General features: G+C 44.0%; 1 pseudogene; it reads right to left on the bottom strand.

Annotated features, from left to right (window-relative positions):
• Positions 1–17,563: 17,563 nt before the first annotated feature.
• Positions 17,564–19,482, bottom strand: LOC102489856 (pumilio homolog 3 pseudogene; annotated as a pseudogene).
• Positions 19,483–21,134: the final 1,652 nt, after the last annotated feature.

Below are 21,134 nucleotides of genomic sequence, written 5' to 3'. Positions count from 1 at the left end.
GGAGAGAATGGAGGAGAAGGGATTGTGACGTGACCATCCCCCCTGGGGGGTGATTTCTCACTTTCTGTCTCTATGTCTCTCTCTCTGTCTGGTGAGTGCCTGTGCCCTATAGTGCCCAAAAAAAAAAAAAAAAAGGAAAAGAAAAAGAAAATCCAATCCTGAGCAAAGTTTGGATTGATGCAGCCAAAAGCCAAGGAATACTGACAGATATAGAAGTTGGAAAAAAAAAAAAAAGTAACCAATTCTCCTTCTGGGGCCTAGAGAGGGAACATAAAAAAAAAAAAGTAACCAATTCTCCTTCTGCGGCCTTAAGAGGGAACATGGCCCTTCCAGCTCCTGAAGTCAGCCTGTGAAACTGGTTTCACACTCTGACCTCCAGAATCATAAGAGAATAAATGTGTCTGTATTAAGTCACCAAGTTTATAGTCATTAGTCATAGCAGCTATGTGAATCTAGGACATATATATTAGCAACTGTTCGCTCTTTAAAGTAAGTTGCTAGAAACACACTTAGTGGCATGCCTAACACACAGTAGGTATGCTGTACATGTATGCCATCCTTGGAAATGGGAGGTTTGGTTTTTTTTGTTTGTTTGTTTGTTTGTTTTTTTAGAGATTTTCACTGTAGGGCACGTGCGCTCGCCAGACAGACAGAGAGAGACATAGAGAGAGAAAGCGAGAAATCACCCCCCAGGGGGGATGGTCACGCCGCAATCCCTTCTCCTCCATTCTCCTCTCGGGATCTTGGGCATGCACGCACACGCACCCAGCGTGAGTTTTAAGCCACCGGGTCCGGGACACGAACCACGGTCGACTACGTGGGAGTCCAGTGACATAGCCATTACGCTAACTGCTGGTTCCCGGAGGTTTGGTTTTGAAAGGTCACTAAACTCCATACAAAGGCTGTCACTTCTCTCCATGCTCATTCTATTCTGGTAACAAATTTCTAGACACTGAGTGAAAAGGGTTCTACACTTCCCCAGAAATCCTCACTTCTCCTGTTTCTTAGAGGGAAAAGGATACCATCATTTGAGTCACACAATTCTTGTCCTTTTCTACTTTTTTTTCCCATTACTTATCCTTCAACCTGTCTTTCTGAACTTTAAGGAAATCAAAGTCATTACTCAGTGGACTCATCGGCTGCCCTAAGTTAATATTCTAATAGTGTTTGTTCTGCTTTTCATTTCTCCTCACCAGGAACTTCTGAATTTGATTTCTCCTCAGGTTCTCAAGTTCCTCATTCCCTCATTTCTCTTTTTTCCCTTTATTTATTTATTTAGAGAACTTTTTGCTGTAGGATGTATGTGCTTGCTACAGAGACAGAGAGATACAGAGAGACAAAAAGAGAGAAATCACCCCCCTGAGGGAATGGTCATGCCACAATTCCTTCTCCTCCATTTTCCTTCAGAATTTTGGGCGTATGTGCACACGTACCTGATATGAGTTTTAAGCTGTTGGATCTGGGACTTGAACCTCATTCAAATATATGGGAGTCTCGGGAACCAGCAGTTAGCGTAATGGCTATGTCGCTGGACTCCCACATAGTCGACCACGGTTCATGTCCTGGACCCGGTGGCTTAAAACTCAAGCTGGGCGCATGTGCATGCGTGCCCAAGATCCCAAGAGGAGAATAGAGGAGAAGGGATTGCGGCATGGCCATTTCTCGCTTTCTCTCTCTATGTCTCTCTCTGTCTGTCTGGCGAGCGCACGCACCCTATAGCAAAAACCTCTCAAAAAAAAAAAAAAGGGGGTATGAGAGTCCAGCAACATAACCGTTATGCCATCTACTGGTCCCACTTTTATTTCTTTTTAAGGTTATTTACTTAATTTCATGAGTGAGAGAAAAACAATAGTAACAGAGACCAAATCACCAACAGGGTCTTGATTATCCACTCCCACCATCCTAAACAGGTCTGCATGTAGTACCTACTAGATGGTGACTGGGGCAGAAGGATCCTGGCATGGTGAGACCCTGTCAAAAATATCTCTCTCCTTCTCTTTCTCTTTGTTTCATAATTTTAGTGTGTGTTACAAGCTAAGAGAACCAACAGATGGCCTAGTGGTTATGTCATTGGACTCCTACATGGCCAACTGTGGTTTGAGTCCTGGACCCGGTGGCTTCAAACTCACACTGGGCAGGTCTGTGTGTGCCCAAGAGCCCAAGTGGAGAATGGGGGAGAAGGGATTATGGTGTGGCCATGCTCCCTTGGGATGATTTCCCACTTTCTGTCTCTTTTTCTCTCTCTGTATCTGCAATGTCTCTCTCTCTCTCTGTCTCTCTAAGTCAAAAACCTCTTCAAACAAAAATTTAAAATGTTAAAGCTAAAGGAAACATTTTTTTATAGCTTAAAATGGTTTTCGTGGGTTTTGATATGCTTTTAAAAAAGTGTCATTTCAGCAATTAAATCTAGTGAAGACCCAGCAAAACTCTTAGATCAGCTACACCTAGTTATAATTACAACTCTTGTGACTTGATAGATTAGTGATTTAGACTAGAGCCAGATCAGTTACCAAAGAGAATCTTTTCTGATAGTTTTAAGCAGCATTAGAAATTCAAAGTAAATTTTAATGTTACTAATTACAGAGCATGCATGAACACTTTCTTGCTTTATTCTCTAGGTATGAGAATATAGATGGCCAATGTATATCCTCTTTGAGTGAAGAGGGAATGTGTGTGTATGACAGGCCTAAGTCAAAAATTAAAGAAAAAGACACAAAAAAAGACATTTAGGGTTTTTTTAGATTTCTTTTTTTTTGGGGGGGGAGAATTTTTTATTTTTTTTGCTATAGGGTGCTTGCACTCGCCAGACAGACAGAGAGAGACAGAGAGACAGAAAGCGATAAATCACCCCCTCAGGGGGGATGGCCATGCCACAATCCCTTCTCCTACATTCTCCTCTCAGGATCTTGGGCATGTACACACATGCTCCGGGCATGAGTTTTAAGCCACCAGTTTCGAGACGCGAACTGTGGTGCACTACATGAGAGTACAGGAACATAGCCATTATGCTAACTGCTGGTCCCTACATTTAGATGGTTTTTAAAGCTAAAATAATTAAATATAGTTTCCTGACTCTCATCAGGGAGGGTCTAGCCTCCAATGATGTCAGGGTGGTGGGAGAAAAGCATAGAGGGAAGAGCTGGGGATCCTCCACCTGGTTTCTCCCTCCTCTGTGCTTACTTCCACCTGGATTGTCATCCCTAACACTCAAACCAGAGTTAGTAAGTCAGCACTTGTAAGCTGACAGAGTAGCTACTTCCACATCTAATTTCCTGGGACACAGAAAGTTTTGTGTGAAATCTGGCTCAACAATTTACCATTCATGTCAGTTCTTCCTCCACAGTTGAGTCAAAGAGCAAAGACACATGAATAGAAACGGATTAACAGATTAAGCAAATTATATATATATATGCTGTATATGCATATTATGTACAATGGGTGTTAAAGGAAAGGGCCCATTGAAGTCAATGAGTAAGGAAAATTTAGAAAACTACATGGTCCCATGCCCTATTTTGGATCTATGCTTTGTCCAAGTTAGCCAATGTTTCTGTATAACAAGATGCTGTTATTTTTCATGGCACCACCTGGGCTTCCTCCAAGTGCTCTCCAGGTGTTCACTGCACCAACTGCACTTTGTAAATGTCAGTTCTAGGTGTTGTAATGGAAAGAGGGAGCACAAGGGCCTCTAACCACAGGGATAGTGTCCCCTCCTTTGACATAGTCCATGTTTTGTGCAGGTAGGCCAGCCCTCACTGCTTGGAATTTGGGTACCATTGGCAGTGTGCTCTATCCAAGGAAAATGATGGTGTTTGCAACCACCATGGATGTGGTATGGGGTGGCCAGATGAGCCCCAGTATCTCTGTTGACAGTTGGTAACAGATGTGTCTCCAATACCTGTTTCCTTCCCATGACAGCAGCTACTCTCAGTGTAGGGTTAGGTGTGTTAGGTGTGCCACAAGTGGAAAGCAAGAGCACAGAGTTTTCCAAACATAGGGAGAGTGTTCTTTCCCATCATAGTACCTTTGTTTTGAGCAGGTGAGACTCCAAGTGTGATGATATAGGTGGTGTAAGAATGTCTGAATCCAGAGATAAAACTGTCCTTTCCTATTGTAGCAGTAATTGGAGCCAGTTTTTCATACTGTGGTGCCTATTGATGTTAAGGGGCCCGCTTGGTCATCCTCCTTGACTGACTGCTCCAGATATGACCCTGGGGTGTGGGGAGATGTTGTTTCCAAAGCTCCCATCATTTAGAGGGTGGCAGGTTCTGTAAACGCCAGTGAGCTTTGAGAGGTGTTGGTAGTCAGTGAGGTGCTGAACCCAGGACATGGTATATTGGTGGTAACTTGAAAGGTCGGAGCTGGGACTTTGCCAACAAGAAGAACACCTAGGGTTTTGTTATTAAAGCCCTGCTGTTTGTTGACATGCATGCCAAGTGTGGACAGTGGCAATGTTAAAGCTGCAACATCTGGCTGGTGAGAATATGGTGCCACTGAGTGGAGAAGTTAGGCCCATAGCTGGTGCTGGGGCTGTTGGATTCCCTCCCCAGAGAGAGACATCTTGATGCTTCCCATTAGGGTCCCCAAACATGAGCTATGGGATAACACCTGGATAGCTGGAAGCTGCTTTTGGTAGATTGAGTGAGTGATCAGGAAAATTAGGCACATGAGATGAGGCGATGCTGCCACTAGATGACATGTTTCTGGCTCCAGGATGTGCTATGTGGTTCTGCCTGGATTCAGGAGGAGAGTGAAAGATGACCACCTTGGAAGGAGAGATGGTATCCTTGGCATCGGTGTCAAAGGCAGGCATAGGCAATGACACAGAGATGCTACCTACTAGAGTAGAGACAACTACAGGAGGCATGATGAGAAGTCCTCTAAAGCCTAGGACACTGGGTGAGAGGCATTCTGCTGCTGGTCATTTAGAGTCCAAAATGTGGTCCCAGGAGTGGCTACTGGGCCAAAGAGATGGTTAAAATTGGAGTGGGGGAGAGAACCATAGGTGGAGGTGACCTGATGAAGATTCGTGCCATTGAAGGAATGTGGGAATGGACTTGAGGCAACGGGATATTGCTCCCTCTGGAGTCTGGGGGCTATCTGAAGATAGTGGCATGGGAAGAGGGGGTAGTGTTCATGTCAATGATCCCAGTAATAAGAGGGTCCTGCTGGAAAAGAGTGGAGGAGGGGTGGTGCCGGAAAGAGGAGGAGAAGAACCTATGCACATTGGTATTGGATGTTCCCTTTTGTGCAAGCTGGAGGATTCAAGGAGGGCAGAGGAATGAAGAGGGAAGAAATAGGAAGCCCTATACCTGAACTAGAAGGGAAAGGACTCCTACTTCCATTACATGGAATCCTCAAAGGGGTACTAGACTTATAGGTAGGAAGGAAGTCAGAAGGAGAAGTCAAAGGAAGAGAATTAGTGATTGTATATATTATTTTCTCTTTTGTTTTTGGTGTGGGCAAAGACAGGATGGGTGGATAAGCAGAAAGGTCAGCTGAGTCATTGCTGGTAGCCATAGCTGGGACTTGAGCAGTGCAAGTGGCAGGGGTGGGGCAGGGAGTCTACATTCTTTCCAACAGGTGGAACAAAAGTGGACACAGGCTGAGAAGCACTATGATTGTCCATGGCCTTAGTTTTATCCTCCAGAGTCCTCACTTTATCCTCCAACATCTTCACTTTATCCTCCAGTGCCTCCAATTTATCCTCCAAAGTCTTCCTGTGCCTTTGACACTCATGTTCCAAGATTCCCAGGTCTTCCACCAGAACTACATGAGGAATCTTTGGAGATGGGGCAGCTCATCTCTATCCCAAGGCAAGGTAGCAGCAGTGGCAGTGACATATGCATTTTTCTTTTTCAGGGTCTCTTCCTGAGAGCTATGGATGGAAAGCAGATCCTCAATGAAGAGTGAGAAGGTTTTACACTCTGTATCTCCTTCTCTGACACTAGTGGACCTGGAGTACTGGACAGATGGTTGTTACACAGCACTTCCTTGGCCAACTTCTCCCTCAGAGGGAAGCAACCTGGAGCCGGGTCAGGGGCCACTGCTGCACCTGCACCTGAATCAGGCTTCCCAATGGGCAGGCCATTTCCAGCAGGGCTGGGAAAGATGGGGGAAGCTTGATCATCAGAGCAGGAACCCATCTGAGATACCTGGGTCTGCATGCTCAAGTTGTTTTCTTAGTGACAGGGATGAAGATTTTCCTTCAGAGGTCCAGGGCTGTTCTTAGAGAAAGTGAGGTTTCCCCTGTTCTCCAGAGGTCCAGATGTGCATGGTACTTTCCAATTAATAGAGGGCTTCCTTTTGTTACTTTCACACCCTCTGGTCTCTAGAAGAATCTCCCCCTCTCCCACCATTACTTTGCTACCACTTTTTGGGCTCTTACCTCTGTTTCCTTTGGGCAAGGAGCATGGAAATGTATGGATGTTATTTCCACATTGGTGACTACTTGGTAAAGTGGTGAAGCCAGGAGAGTCAATTTGCTCTTGAGAGAAGGGATCATTATGTTTCCTGTGGGTCCAAATGTTATGAAGTTTTTAGTGGATGGCATGGGCTTCTTGGAATGTCCCCCCAAGATTCCAGGGAAAGTAGTTCCACAGAGGAGTCAGCAGACTGAAGAAGGCATTGTTTCTTAGGGGCGACATAGAAGCAGCTGGTGAAGGCTCACCCTCATGATTCCTCTTGAAATGGCTGTGAACGAGGTGGGAGTGTGCACCAGGCAGTGTGGCATCAAGGTCATGGCCAGGTGGGGGCTGCCTGCAGGGCAAGCAGTTGCTCATTTAGAGTAGGTTGTGCACCTGTATGATCTCAAAAAGAGAGAGGACATGGAGAGAAATTCCTTAGTTACCAACTACTGTGAAGACCAAGCTCACACTGATAAGCTTAGAGCATGTGATGTCTCGCTGAAATGAGTAACAGAGGAAGAATGTGATGAAGAGTGCAGTTAGCCAATCCCAGGGTGTCAGAAAAAGGTGCCAAAGGTCAAGAGGTAAAGGGAGATGTCCTGCTCTCCTCTTCACCCCTACCTCCTTCCCCTCAACTCTCCCCCCAACTCAACAGTCTACTGCCTGGTGATGTCCACTGCTGGTGGTAGGTATTTGGCCCCAGGTAGGCCACTACATGGGGACTGCTGAGGTCTGTGAGGGCTGGATTGACCAGAGCTCATCCTGCTTGGAGCAGGCTCTGTGGGTCCTCAGCACCTGTCCTGGGTGCTAGCATGTGCCTCCCCACCACCCCACAAAGAATGCTTGTTTCCCAGCCCTCTTCCCTGGGTCATCAGGACAAAGGCTGCTCAGGGCCCAGCTGAGACAACAGGTCCTGCCAGGCTCTCTCCCACCCTCTCTGCATTCATAGGGTGTACAGGCACATGCCTTCTCCAATACCACTATGGCCACTCTGGTTGTGCATTCAACAGTCAGGCTGTGAAGGATTCCTAGAGGACTTGGTGCCCTGAACTGACTGGATGCCATACCCCAGGACATCCCTTCATGGAAGGCAGGTTCTTTTCACTTATGTTTACTGGTTTGGTACAACTACATTGATACCTTGGACCTGCTCTTTGAGGTCCCAAGCTCTGGAATCACAGTTTGTGCTGTAGGCTGTGCTGCTGCCTTATGCATCATTGTATTGCCATTTCCCCCAGTAGTCCTTATGGTACTGAGCACCATGACAGATATACAATATAATGGCACAAGTACAAGGTCTTAATTCAACTCATAAACAGCATGGCTCTCCTGGGCTTCAGTTTCCTCAGAACATGTAGGGCAATAGACCACCAATTATCAGCATGGCCTCATTCTACATTTCTCTTCTAGGTAAGCCTTACAACCCAGCTTTTCTGTTTTGGTCTGCTTTGAAAGATGCAAATATGTAAAGATTACATGCTCAATTAATTTTGGTCTATCATAAAAAATTATTTACCAGTGGATTGATTTTTCCAGGTCTTTCTGAAGTGTTTAAGAACACAAATATCTCATTTATTTTCAAGTTAATAGGGGAGCAAGGTATTATTTTAAAGTAAGATCAACAAAGTTTAGTCATTATGAACACACCAGCTTTTAACTCCTGACTATGCATTACTGTCTTTCAATATAACGCTAGATATTCCTATGCCCACGAGAGGAGACAATCTTGGGTTTCAGGAAAAAGGAAATGTGTATTGTTGTCCTAGGCTCTGGTAGCTTCAGCATGACACAAAAGACCTAGAAAATCCTGCACATGGCTTTATCTACTTGAACCATGTTTCTTTGGCTTACTTTAGTAGAATGTTTTCCTCTCTACTAGAGCTGATATGTCTCAGAAGTTTGAGAACCAAGATCCATATATATCACTACAAACATTCTTGTTTGTTTGTTGAATAATCTATTTCAGGTATTTCTAGATGGCTAATGGTTATGTCGCTAATCCTGACTATGCATTACTGTCTTTCAATATAATGAATAATCTATTTCAGGGATTAGTAGATAGCTAATAGTTATGTCGCTAGACTCCCATACAGTTGAAAGTGGTTCAAGACCCAGACCTAGTAGCTTAAAACTCATGCTGGGCACATGTGTGTGTGCCCAAAATCCCAAGAGGAGAATGAGGGAGATGGAATTGTAGTGTGTCCATTCCCCCTAAGGGGTAATTTCTTGAATTCTGTCTCTCTGTCTCTCTGGTGAGCACACATGCCCGATAGCAAAAATTTGTCTAAAAATACAAAATAAATCTACTTAAAATAACATTGAAGAAATTCACATATTACAAGTTTGGTTTTAGCCCTGTTCATAAGATTCCTTTTGATATATGACAACAAATTTGGACTTTCCTCACCATCAAACTTTGAGATTGGTAGGACACAAAAGGTCTTGCTCAGATCTAAGTTCTGTTTAAAAAGAGGAGAAACATTTTAAGCCCTTCTAACTTCTCTAGGAAAAAAAAAGAGAGTTATTACACTTAATTGTAATTCCTTGACATCATTTGAGAGAGTTCAACAAGAAACAATCACTTGATAATGTTTGTTTTAACAAAAATGACAAACTGGGTAATATTTTGAACAAATAATTTTTTTTCTTTCCTTCTCTCTCTTCTTTTTTATTTTTATTTTTGGAGAAGTTTTCACTATAGGGCACATACACTCACCAGAAAGACAGAGACAGACAGAGAGACAGAAAGAGAGAAATCATCTCCCAGGGGGTATGGCCACACTGCAATCCATTCTCCTCCATTCTTCTCTTGAGATCTTGGGCACATACGCATATGCACCTGGCATGAGTTTAAGCCACCAGGTCTGGGACTCAAACCACAATGAACTACATGGAAGTCCAGCAACATAGCCATTATGCCAACTGCTGGTCCCTGGACAAATATTTTCTATAGGAACTTTGAAACATATGACCATATGTCAGACTTATTTGAAAACAATAAATTACAGTCATGTTAGGTCCCTTTTCTTTCCCAAGGGAAAAATTAATTAATCATCTGATAAATGTTGTGGCTTCAGGACAATAAAAAGGAATCTGGACAAGGGTTTTTCCAGGAAAATCTACCTCTTGATTTTTCTTGTGAAATGTTAATAAATAGATAAAATCATTCTTTTGGATATAGAAAATTTTCTGATTTTTCCTTATAAGGCAAAATAACATTAGATGTCCAATAGTTATTCTGAGATAATTTGCCTTGATGGAAATAAACGTATTAACATAAAATTTTTCAAAGGAAAATATGTACCAACAATTTAATTCAATAATTAATAAAAAATACTTTAATAATAACAGGAGTTTATAGTTTCTGGATGGACCAGCAGGTAGCAGAATGGTTACATCATTGGACTTGCATGTAGTCAATTGTGGTTTGAGTCCTGGAGCAGCAGCTTAAACTCTCACTGGGCTCATGTGTGTGCATCCCCAAGATCCCATTGTGGCATGGCCATCCTCCCTGGGAATTGATTTCTCACTTTCTGTCTCTCTGTCTCTCTCTGTCTTTCTGATGAGCACACGCAGTGTAGCAAAAACCTCTCTTCAAAAAAGAAAGAAATAATGAAAGAAATTGCTTTCTGTTTAATTTTTTTAAAAAAGCACCAATTTGTAGTCATGCCAACTAAACCTTGGGGTGGCCAGCATTGGATAAAATTGTAACGAAGAGAGTAAATCAGCAATGAAAATTGGTGGCTAAGCAGGCCCACTCCATTTCCTTGTTTAGATCACCAGCAATTGAACATCATACAGTTATCCTGGGAACATACTGAGAGATGCATGGAGCTCATTAAATTAACTCTTGCCTTAAGTAACTTTTGACTCCTTGTTTTCAATCCCTCTTTCCTCTTCTGCCCTTTACCTGAGATCAGTAAAAAGAGATGGACTATATGGCCCCCTCTTTGGGTAATCTTTTCTTCATGGTTTTATTTATCATCCTTCCAGTACAATATTTGTTCTAGAAATACAGAAACATCTTTCTGTGGTGGATGACTTCTACAATCTCTTGGCTTTTATTGGTTCACTAATTTTGGTATTTCTATGATTGTATTTATTTATTTTTAGGTTCTTGCCATAGGATGTGTATGCTCACCAGAGAGAGATGGAGGGATGGACAATGCACATTCCAGGTTGGGCAGGGAGTAGGAGGTTGGCCATGCCACAATACCTTCTCCTCTATTCTCCTCTCAGGATTTTGGGCAGGCACACACATGCTCCTGGAATGATTTTCAAGCCAGCTGATGCAGGGCATGAACCAAAATCAATGTATGTAAATAAATGATGTGTGTATTATTAGAGTAAATAAATATATGCTATTTTTTTCTGGAAAGATAATTGATTAAATTCACTAATTAGACATTTGTCAAACTGTTCTTTTAAAAACCCATTATCATATATTTGGAACTTTATCCCATATAAGTCTATGTGTTTTTTTTTGTTTGTTTGTTTGTTTTTGTTTGTTTTTTTTTTTTTGGAGAGGTTTCACTATAGGGCACATGTGCTTGCCAGACAGATAGACAGAGACAGAGAGACAGAAAGCGAGAAATCACCCCCCAGGGGGGATGGCCATGCCGCAATCCCTTCTCCTCCATTCTTCTCTTGAGATCTTGGGCACGCACGCACACATAACCGGCGTGAGTTTAAGCCACCGGGTCCAGGACACGAACCGCGGTTGACTACGTGGGAGTCCAGCGACATAGCCATTATGCTAACTTCTGGTCCCTAAATCTATGTTTTTAATACTATTTATTTACATGGTTGATAGTATCTACTTCCTGCTACTTTCCCACAATATTAAGAATTCTGCACAATTAAGAATTCTTCTGTCTTTTGGGTATATACCAAGTAGTGGAATTACTGGGTCATATGGTAGCTCTATTTATAGATTTTTGAGGAATCTCCATATTGTTTCCAACAGTAGCTGGACCAATTTACATTCCCACCAGCATACAGTGTGGGAAGAGTGTGGGTGGCTTAATCTTTGAGACAAACAGAAGCTTTTTTTTTCACTTTATCATTATTATTATTATGTATACATTCAATGCTATATATTATTTAGATTGTAAAGAGATTTTATCCAACATTATATACATCTCAGTCCAGTTGAGAATACTGTACACATCCTAATCAACAGATAATAAACCATATATGTGTCCCACAAATACCTTACCTCACCAGGGTTTGCCCCCAAATTATATTTCCTGTGCTCTTCCCTTCTCATACTCTCCTTCCACTTGAGACAAACGTGCTACTGGCAGGACAAACAAGGTAGACAGAGAGGAAAACACACGCATTAGGAGAACCGCAGGCCCAGCCCCTCCATGGACACCCACCCGCCCACGGCTAGGAGGACCATGGCCTGGATGGCCAGCTGTGGGGAGCAGAATGCCACACACCCATGGAGGGGCCTCTGAGAACGCACACCCCATCACCGCCGTGCCAGGTGGCCTCGAGGACAAGAGGGGTCCAGACAGGAAGGGGGCCCAGGGAATGCTGATGCAGCTGCCTGATGGAGGTCATGAACCTCTCCGGGTCCTGCACTGAGGAAGCAGGGACCTTGCTAAAACCCCGGGCCTGACTCCCCAGTGGATGGAGGGGAGGTGGCAGAGCAACCAAAGACAGGCCTGGCCAGCAGCCAGATGGGGGACCCAACCCATGTGCTGGGCTCCAGAGCCCGCCTGAACAGTGGGGGCCAGAGACGCTGTGTGATGGAGGGAGGAAGGGTGGACAATGGCGCCCACCGAACACCTACAGCCAATGCCACACCTACAGCCAATGCCGCTGATGCCAGCAGAAGGAGTGGCCATGAGGGGCCACAGAGGAGGGACTGATCTGTAAGAGCGACACCCACGGGAGGGACAGGGGCCCCACAGACGATGGCACTTGGGCCGTGCAGGAGAGCCACAGACCGTGGCAATGGTAGGAGGGCCGGACGCCTGCCCGCAAGGGGCATTGTTTACTCACTCAATCACACTGCCCGGGCTTTCTCTGTATGACAGAGCCATACAGACAACACAAGCTGGTAAAGAGGCTGCCTCCCATGTCTAAATGGCAAGGCCTGGACTGGGAAGAAACTGAGGCAAGGCCCAGTTTATGAGCCCTTTCTCATGTCATTGCACTGGCCAGTATTTCTCTGCCGTGAGTCTTACTATTATTATGGTACCCTGCTAGGGTAAAAATATCACCACCAACCATTACAATAAAGCCAATTAGTGATCTTGTCAGAATGTGGTTCCCTAAGACGGCATGCGAGAGGATGGAGAGGATTGCTGGAAGGACTGCTGGAAGGCTTGGGACTTCCCCACCTGTTTGTTTTTTAGCCAAAATTAACATATGTTAAGAGTAAGTTAGTATAAGCCAAATTAGTGTTAGTAACATTTGTAGATTAAGTTAGTTTAAGGCTAGTTTTATGTAAATACCCCTTGTTAAAGCTGCAGGCCAAAGTTAACTCAAGCTAGGCCAAAGTCAGCACATTCATGACATAGCAGGGACTCAGAGATAAAACAAAAGAACTTACTAATTGACAGGACTCAGCAAATAAAATACAGAAACCCATGCATTTTTTAAGAAAGGAAAAGGATGAACAAACCTGAAGGCTCCAGGGAAAGATTATCTTAGCTGGGAGCTCTTATCTAAAGCAACAGGTAGTTTTCAACTATGAAGAGTTTCTCACCCATGAGTTGTTGACTATAAAAAACCTCTAATAAAACATCCTGTTTTATCTCCTGAGCTACAAGATCATCTTCCTTTCCCATATGGGTAATAGACTCACCGTCTTTTGATGTAATACATAGATAGTCCATATATTAACTGTGTCTTTACTTAACAAGACGAGATTTCTATCTAGGCCTATGCAAGCAGTAATGTTACTGCCCTGGCCCGGGACTGAAGTTATCAAGCTGACCTGGGACTGCAAGCCCCCTCTTCAAAAGACCCTGTCCGGTAATCAAGACTGAAGAAGAAAATGCACCAGACAAATAGACTCCTTCATTCTGAGAACTGTGTTTGGCTTCACCTTTTCAAACAAGACAGACATCATGTTTCATGATCACTGTTCCTGTGCTTTAAATTCCCTGTTTTATAGAGTAAATCTTTTATTTCCCCCTTACCCTTCCTACTCCTGTAAGATCCCTCAATAAATATGTGTGTTTAGCAGCCCCTGACACGACAGCCTGGAGCTGGCTCTGGCTGTGGCCAGCTGAGAACATGCTAAGAGGCAATGAGGTCTCAGACTAATATTTTTGTTCCTGATCACCCGTACTGCCTTCCTGTATACGAGTCCCCCACCACTGTCGGGGCATCCTTAAAGGGAAGGGGATGCCACAGCATACCCATCATGACCCGCCAGATGCTTCCGTGGCTCCGTGAGGAAAGACTCACAAACACCCACCGCCAGGGCAGGGGTACCTTAACCCTCCCTCCAGGATGCCTTCCTCTGTGCTGACCTCACCAGACACCCCACAGTTCTGAAGGCCTAGCCGGATCTCCATTTTGCCAGCAGCCCGCAGCTATGACACCTGCATGGGGAGGGTTGGGCTTGGTCCGGAGGTGGCTGACAAGGCAGGGTGGACCACCGAGGATCCCTCCGAGAGCGAGGAAGGGGGATCCAGAAACCCACACAAAGGGTGCAAGAGACCCATGCAACAAGTACCATGAAGACACCCCCAGCATGTCAAGGAACCCCAGGGAGCACACGCAGGGTTCCACCCCACACAGGAGGGTGGCTGCAGCATGCCGGGAATACCCGCCAGGCCTTCCACAAGGCATCCCCCAAGCAGCCTCCTGAGATGCCCTGGTGTCCACCCGTGGAGGCCTGGCACATGGGAGTTAGGGGGAGGAAGGGACTTTGGGAGGGCGAGGCTCTGAATCAACTAAAAGGACTTGCGAGGAAGGTGCCACCCCACAGGCAGGCTGGCCCTGCCTCCTGGGCACATCCCTGGGGCCTCCCATAGGACAGGCCCACCACAGGGACCCCCCAGCACTGCCTCACCAACACCCAAGCACGCTGTAGCTACTGTTTGACGTCCACCTCCTCCATCACTCTGTCTGATTCCACTCCACTGGAGCCACACGCAAGCCACTCCCAGCACTCCAGGTGCACACACGCATGTGGCTCCATACAGGGATGCCAGGCCAAGGCCCTGAGGACCCTCCTCTGACTCGGAGTGGGGAAATGCGAGCCAGGCCAGGTGGAGAGCAACCTCACCCCCACAGCGCAGTGACTGACCCCTGTCCCAGGAGTAGGGGTGGGATCTCTGCCTACCATGCAAAAGACGTGTCCTCAGCAGCTACTGTGTGCAGAAGGAAGCGGCAGCTGGGAGCCCCAAGGCACCCCTCGAAGGTCTCTAGAAAGGTTCTTCTCACCAAGAGTGGGTCATCTCCCACCTCAGCCGCCCACCTCCGGGGAGCCATAAGGGACCTGGAAGGGGCATCTGTGGCCCAGGCAAGAGCGTTCTTGGCCCAGGCCAGCATCCTCTCATCCAAATCAGCAGCCCCCCTCTACTCCTTAACGAGAGAGGGAAGCAATGGCACACGGAAGAATCCCACCTTGAGGACAAGGGCAGTGAGAGCCGGGTGGACACCCGAAGCCGGCCCCACCCACCACTATTCACTCACATGCTCACACCGCAGGGCCTCCTGTAGGCGAGGAGGAGATCACTCAGGCACTGGACCTGTGCTCACCAGTGGTTCAGCCTCCTCTATGGCTGGGGAGCGGGAGGAGGAGGACTCCCCCACACTTCCACTGTCTCTACTCCCAAATACAAGGAACAAGAGCAGAGGCACCTTGGACTCATGTCAGGTACACAGGTAGGCAACTGGTGCAACCAGCAGAGGAGCAACAAGAACAGGAGGGACAAGGAGGTACTAGAACAGGAGCAACACCCACACTCCAGCATCTGAAAGGCGACCCAGATCATTCCAGGGTCACAGGCAAAGGGCCTAGAGCGGTGTGCCCCCAGGACCTGCAGGGCAGGAGGTGCTCAAAGTGGGACAGCTGTCATCTCCAACCCCCCAACAGCCCAGGGGGCACAGCCCACACACAGGGCCCACTGAAGATGCTTCCAAGCATCTCCAACGGGTGGGCAGGAGAGGCCAAGGGGCCACAGGCAGAGGGAGAAGAGCAGGCCCATATGCCATGAATGTCCATTTCTCCTTTGACCCCTGGGAGAGCATTGCATTACATGGATCCTGCAAGCTAGAAATTGTAATATGACCATTACTAGCTTATGTTCATAGCAGTTCTTTGAGTGTGCCTTTCTGTGTACATTTTAACTCTGTAGTCTGAGGTGTATGGTTGAAGACCACACCACTAATACATGGTGAAGCTGGACTCATGGTTGGTGTGCCTGCCCATTCTGACCTATCCCAAAAGAGGCATAATTTTCACGAAGTGAATCAAAACTATACTACACGACCATCAGTGACTCAGGCCACTTCCATGCCACTGAGGCAGTAGCATACTGTTCACAAAATCCATCATCCTGTTAAATTGGTCTGTGTAAGATTTTTTTTAAATTTCTTTATTAAAGATTGTTCCCTCAAAATAATGTAAGATTAAAACTACAAACATACCCAATGCTTTCCTGCATCCTGATCTTTAACCAGCAAATGTGTTACCATATGTGGGCCATGTAGCAGAGCATTTATCAGTTTGTTTGTTTATTTTTGCTATGTATATTCTTATTTTTTTCTTTGAAACTTTTTTTTAAGAGTGGTTTCTGCTATAGGGCATGTGCACTAGCCAGGGAGAGAGAGAGAGAGAGACAGAGACAGAAAGACAGAAGTCACCCCTCACAGAGGATGGCCACCCATAATCCCTTCTCTATCCTCTTCTCAGAATTTTGGGCACATATGGACATGTGCCCAGCAGGATTTTAAGCTGCCAAGTCCAGACTCAAACAGCAGTCCACTACACGAGAGTCCAGGAAGGAAACCACTATGCTACCAGCTGGTCCCAAACTATTTTCTTTTTAATATTTATTATTTACACTTAATCACTGCACATCTGCACAGTGTACAACATGGTTTTTCAGACTGCAAATATAGTGCGTATCAGTCAAGACAAAGACATTACTATATACTGTATCATCAGCAAATAAATTTATTTTGTGTCAATTGAATGTATTGTTTTTCCCTGTTCCCCTCCCTTCCTCCATTACCCTATTACTCTACTCCCTCATATTATCCCTAATATCTACAGTTGCTCTCCCTGTTATTATGCTTTCCAATCTTTTAGTTTCTGCTATAGGACACAGACATTTGGTATAAATAGAGCAGAGACATACAGAGCGTATCTTTCATAGTCTGACTTGCTCCACTTGGCATTAAGTCTTCTATATTTGCCCTATTTGTATTGAATGTCAGAGTGCCATTGTTTTTTATGGCCAACTAGTATTCCATAGAATACATGTGCTACATCTTTTTAATCAACTTGTCTATTTTTGGACATATGGGTTGATTTCATGTCCAAGCATTTGTAAATGATGCTGCAATAAACATGAAGGTACAAGTGTTTTTCTGACAGAGGGTTTTCCTATCCTAAGAGTGGAATTACAGGGTCATATAGTAGTTCTATTTATAGGTTCCTGTGGAACCTCCATATTATTCTTTTCTTTTCTTTCTTTCTTTCTTTCTCTTTCTTTTTTTTTTTTTTTGTAGAAACAACTTTATAAGTAGATTCTTACACAAGAATCTAAACATAGTCAAGAAAAACATATGCAGAGCACCCAAATTACCAGAAAGGTAGGCCCCAGCCCTTCTTTTTTGCTCTGGAAAAAAATAACAGAAAAGAGGAAAATTATTCCTTCTTGTTCTTTTTGTTAGGTTTTTGCCATGGAGCCTGTGAACTCACAGGAAAGAGATGGTGAAAGAGAGAGGGAAAGTGAGAAATCATCCCCCTCAGGGGTATGACCACACCACACTCCCTTCTCCTCCCTTGCCCTCTCGGGATTTGGGGTATGCATGCATGCACACACACATGCACACGTGCCTGACATGATTTTCAACCCACTTTGTCTAGGACTCGAACCACAGTCAGTCACATGGAAGGCCACCATCTTAACCACGACACCACCTGCGGGCCCCTCCTTCTTGTTCTTAATTGTATCCACCTATGCAGTCAGTTTTTCAAGCAGAATTTCTATTCCTTTGCTAGGATTTTTGTTTCTTTACAATGTGGGAATCAGGCTTTTCAGTTCAGCTTTGACTTTGGTTGCAACTTCCTGGTCAGGACTCTGGAAAGGCTAGAAAGAATAATGGCACCTCGGTTTATATTTGTCCTGGACTTCAGGTTCTTCATACCCACATGCTGTACAAGTGTTTTTGCAAAATAAACTTCTCTCCCACTTTCCTTCATCTTTTTATCTTGTTCTATTAACCACCTCAGTACTAGATGTCCTGCAGGATGTTCTGCAACATGAAGCTCTCTGTCCTTGCCTCCAGGGTGCAGTTCTGCTGCTGCCAAGCTGGTGATGGCATCCATGGCATGCTGGACATCCCAGAATGTCAGCCACCAACACACAGGCAGACTTATCTAGCACCGTGTCTTGGGCATGTCCTTGCAGGTAGCTTAACAGAGCTGGAGAAACGGATTCTAACAGCTCTCTTTGGCAGATTTCTGTGTCTTTCTTACTGTGTGCATTTCCATCTCCTTTCTGTAGAACTTCAATGATTTCTCAGACTGTGAGTGCAGGATCTCTTGGGCTTAGGAGATGAAACAAGAACTTTCTTCCATATTTGTCAGCTACTATGTTAGGTAAAGAACTGATCATTTCTGATATGATTATCTGCTTCACAAACTTAGTATCGTCAATACAGTCAAATGCTGCCAGTAAAACCAAATGGGAGTATTGGCCATGAGCCCCCTTTTCTACAGAAGTCTTCATTGTTTTCACACTTTCCTGTCCTTGGGTGTACCATACCACAGGCAGTGCACGGCCACTCTGGTGCCATTGTGTGTGTGTGCCAGGTACATCACTGCTTCACAGATGTCTTCAATCAGTTCTGATCTGAGTTTTGTGGGTGCATAGGTAATGAAGTCCAAGAATACTTTATGCACCAATGAGTGCTTAATCACAGCTTCCTTCTGGGCCATTGGATTTATAATCTGCTTCATTTCACCCATAATGAGCTCTAATTTTTCAGGCTTTGCCTCTAACACCTTGTCCAGAGTTGGGTGATCTGCTGACTTGTAAAGCTGGAACGTGTTCCCATAGAGCTCCTCTGTCAGCATGTTCCTCTGTTCCAGGATGGCTTTGTCATTGTAGGCATACTCCACGATGGCCGATGCTCCTGCGTGTTGCAGATCTTCCACACGTGGCCTTTAAAACTTCTGATTATCTCTGCAATCTGTGGTTTACTTCCATACATGAGAAATTTCTTAACAATATTTCTGGAATATTTGGCTTTACTTAGTTCAGCAAAATCACCTCAAAGTTCTTCAAAGGCCTGTTTTCTCTGTTCTTCATTACTATACTGAATGTAACACTGGGTCACCCGAGTTGAATCGTGTGCAAATGCAATAGTTTAATTTTTCCTTGAATCAATTTCTGTAAGTCATTCATCAACTTCACTCTTTTTTCTTTGTCATAGTCTTTCCTTCTTAAAATCTCCCAGATCTGCTTGGACCGAGTGACAATGTCATAGTTGGTTTTATCATTAAGTTGCCTGCTCTGCTTCAGTTCTATCTTCTTTTTGAAATCATCCCATTTGGGTTTCTTGAGTCATCACTTTGAATATCTGACAGGAATTTTCTCTTCTTGTTGAATTTATTTGCCTGTTAGAATTTATTCTTAGGTGCTTTGTCCCCTTGTTGCTTATTCTTGAACAGCTTTATACTCTTTTTCCTAGGTTTTGTGGCACTTTTCTCAAAGTTCCTTGATGTGATTTTAGGTCCACCTTTCTTAACAACTTTTCTTGAGAATATCTTTGAAGAACCAGAGTCACTGTTTTTATGGAATCTCTTTTTTTTTTCTTGCGATGCCTTTGTATTCCTTCCTGTTAATTATTTTTTAAATTTGACTTCCATCATCAACTGGCACACATGGGGCTGAAGTCTGAGCTAGAAGCAGATCTCCCATATTATTCTTCACAGTGGTTGAACTAATTTATATTCCCACAAACAGTGTAGGAGGTACCCTTTTCACTACAACATCACCACTACTTATCACCTTATTTTTTTAAAATTTTACCATTCAGCAGCAGAGCATTTAATCAGTTAAACCAATGCAGGCTCCTCAGTCCCCTGTGACATAGATCTTGGCAGTGTACAACAAGGTGAAAATTGTTTTGTTTCATTTATCCTCTGCAATTATGTAAAGTAGGTAGTATCATCATTATCACATTACAGATAAATAAACTGAAGTTTAACAAAAAATTAAATCAGTGTTCACAGAATTCAGAGTTAGCAAGTGATGGAAACTACCAAAAATCAAAAGAAAAATAGAAACATATTTATTTGTTTTATTTATTTATTTATTTATTTATTTTTAGACATTATTTATTTATTTATTTTTACTTACTTTTTTAATACATTCAATCACATTATTTAGCTTACAAGGTGATCATTTCAATATATGAACATTTCTCCTCGGTCGAGTTGATCAAAATATAACACTTCCCTGTCTCAACAATGCTGTCTTCATATTCTTCCTCCAAATGTTCTTCACCAGGCCCCACTCCTCCACACACACCACATCTGGCATTCACATCCATCTCTTCTGTTTGTACATTCTTTAGCCTGTCATTTTCAGTTGTAGAGTGCAGACATTCGGAATATATTAAGTGGGGATATAAAGTGTCTCTCCTTCATAGCCTGGCTTGCTTCACTCAGCAGTAACTCTTCCATATTCTTCCACTTTCTGTCAAAATCCAGGGATTTGTTGTTCTTAATGGCTGAATAATATCCCATAGAGTATATGTGCCACAGTTTTTCAATCCATTCAGCCGTACAGGGGCATTTGGGTTGTTTTCATGTCTTAGCAATTGTGAAAAGTGCTGCAATAAACCTCAATGTGAAAGCACTTTTCCAATGAGAAATTCTTCTGTCCTTTGGGTAGATGCCAAAAAAAGGGATTGCTGGATCATATGGCAGTTCTATTTGTAGATTTTTGAGGAATCTCCAAATTGTTTTCCACAGTGGTTGGACTAGTTTGCATTCCCACCAGCAGTGTAAGAGAGTTCCCCTCTCACCACCCCCTCACCAACACTTATTATTTTTTGGGTTTTTTTAATCTTAGCCAGTCTGAAATCCAGTTTTTTCCAGCACCATTTGCTGAAGAGGTTTTCCTTTTCCCACTGGATTGACTGGTACCCCTGTCAAAAATCAATTGATTGAATGATTGTGGATTTATTCCTGTGGACTCAAGTCTGTTCCACTGGTCCACATGTCTGTTCCTGTGCCAATAGCATGTTGTTTTGATTACCACAGCTTTGTAGTATATATTTGGGTCAGGGAGTGAGATGCTGCCCACTCCACTCTTCTTTTGTAGAATTGCTTTTGCAATGCGGGATCTTTTATTATTCCAGATGAATTTCATGATTGTCTTTCCTAAATCTGTGAAGAATGTGTCTGGTACTTTGATTGGCATTGCATTAAATAGGTAGATTAATTTGGGTAGAATTGCCATTTTGGTTATATTAATTCTTCCAATCCAGGAACATGGGATGTCCTTCCACTTTTTT

This window comes from Tupaia chinensis, unplaced genomic scaffold, assembly GCF_000334495.1.
Source record: "Tupaia chinensis unplaced genomic scaffold, TupChi_1.0 Scaffold139996_1, whole genome shotgun sequence".
Classification (NCBI taxonomy): Eukaryota; Metazoa; Chordata; class Mammalia; order Scandentia; family Tupaiidae; genus Tupaia; species Tupaia belangeri.
This window is presented reverse-complemented; position numbering and strand designations above follow the sequence as displayed.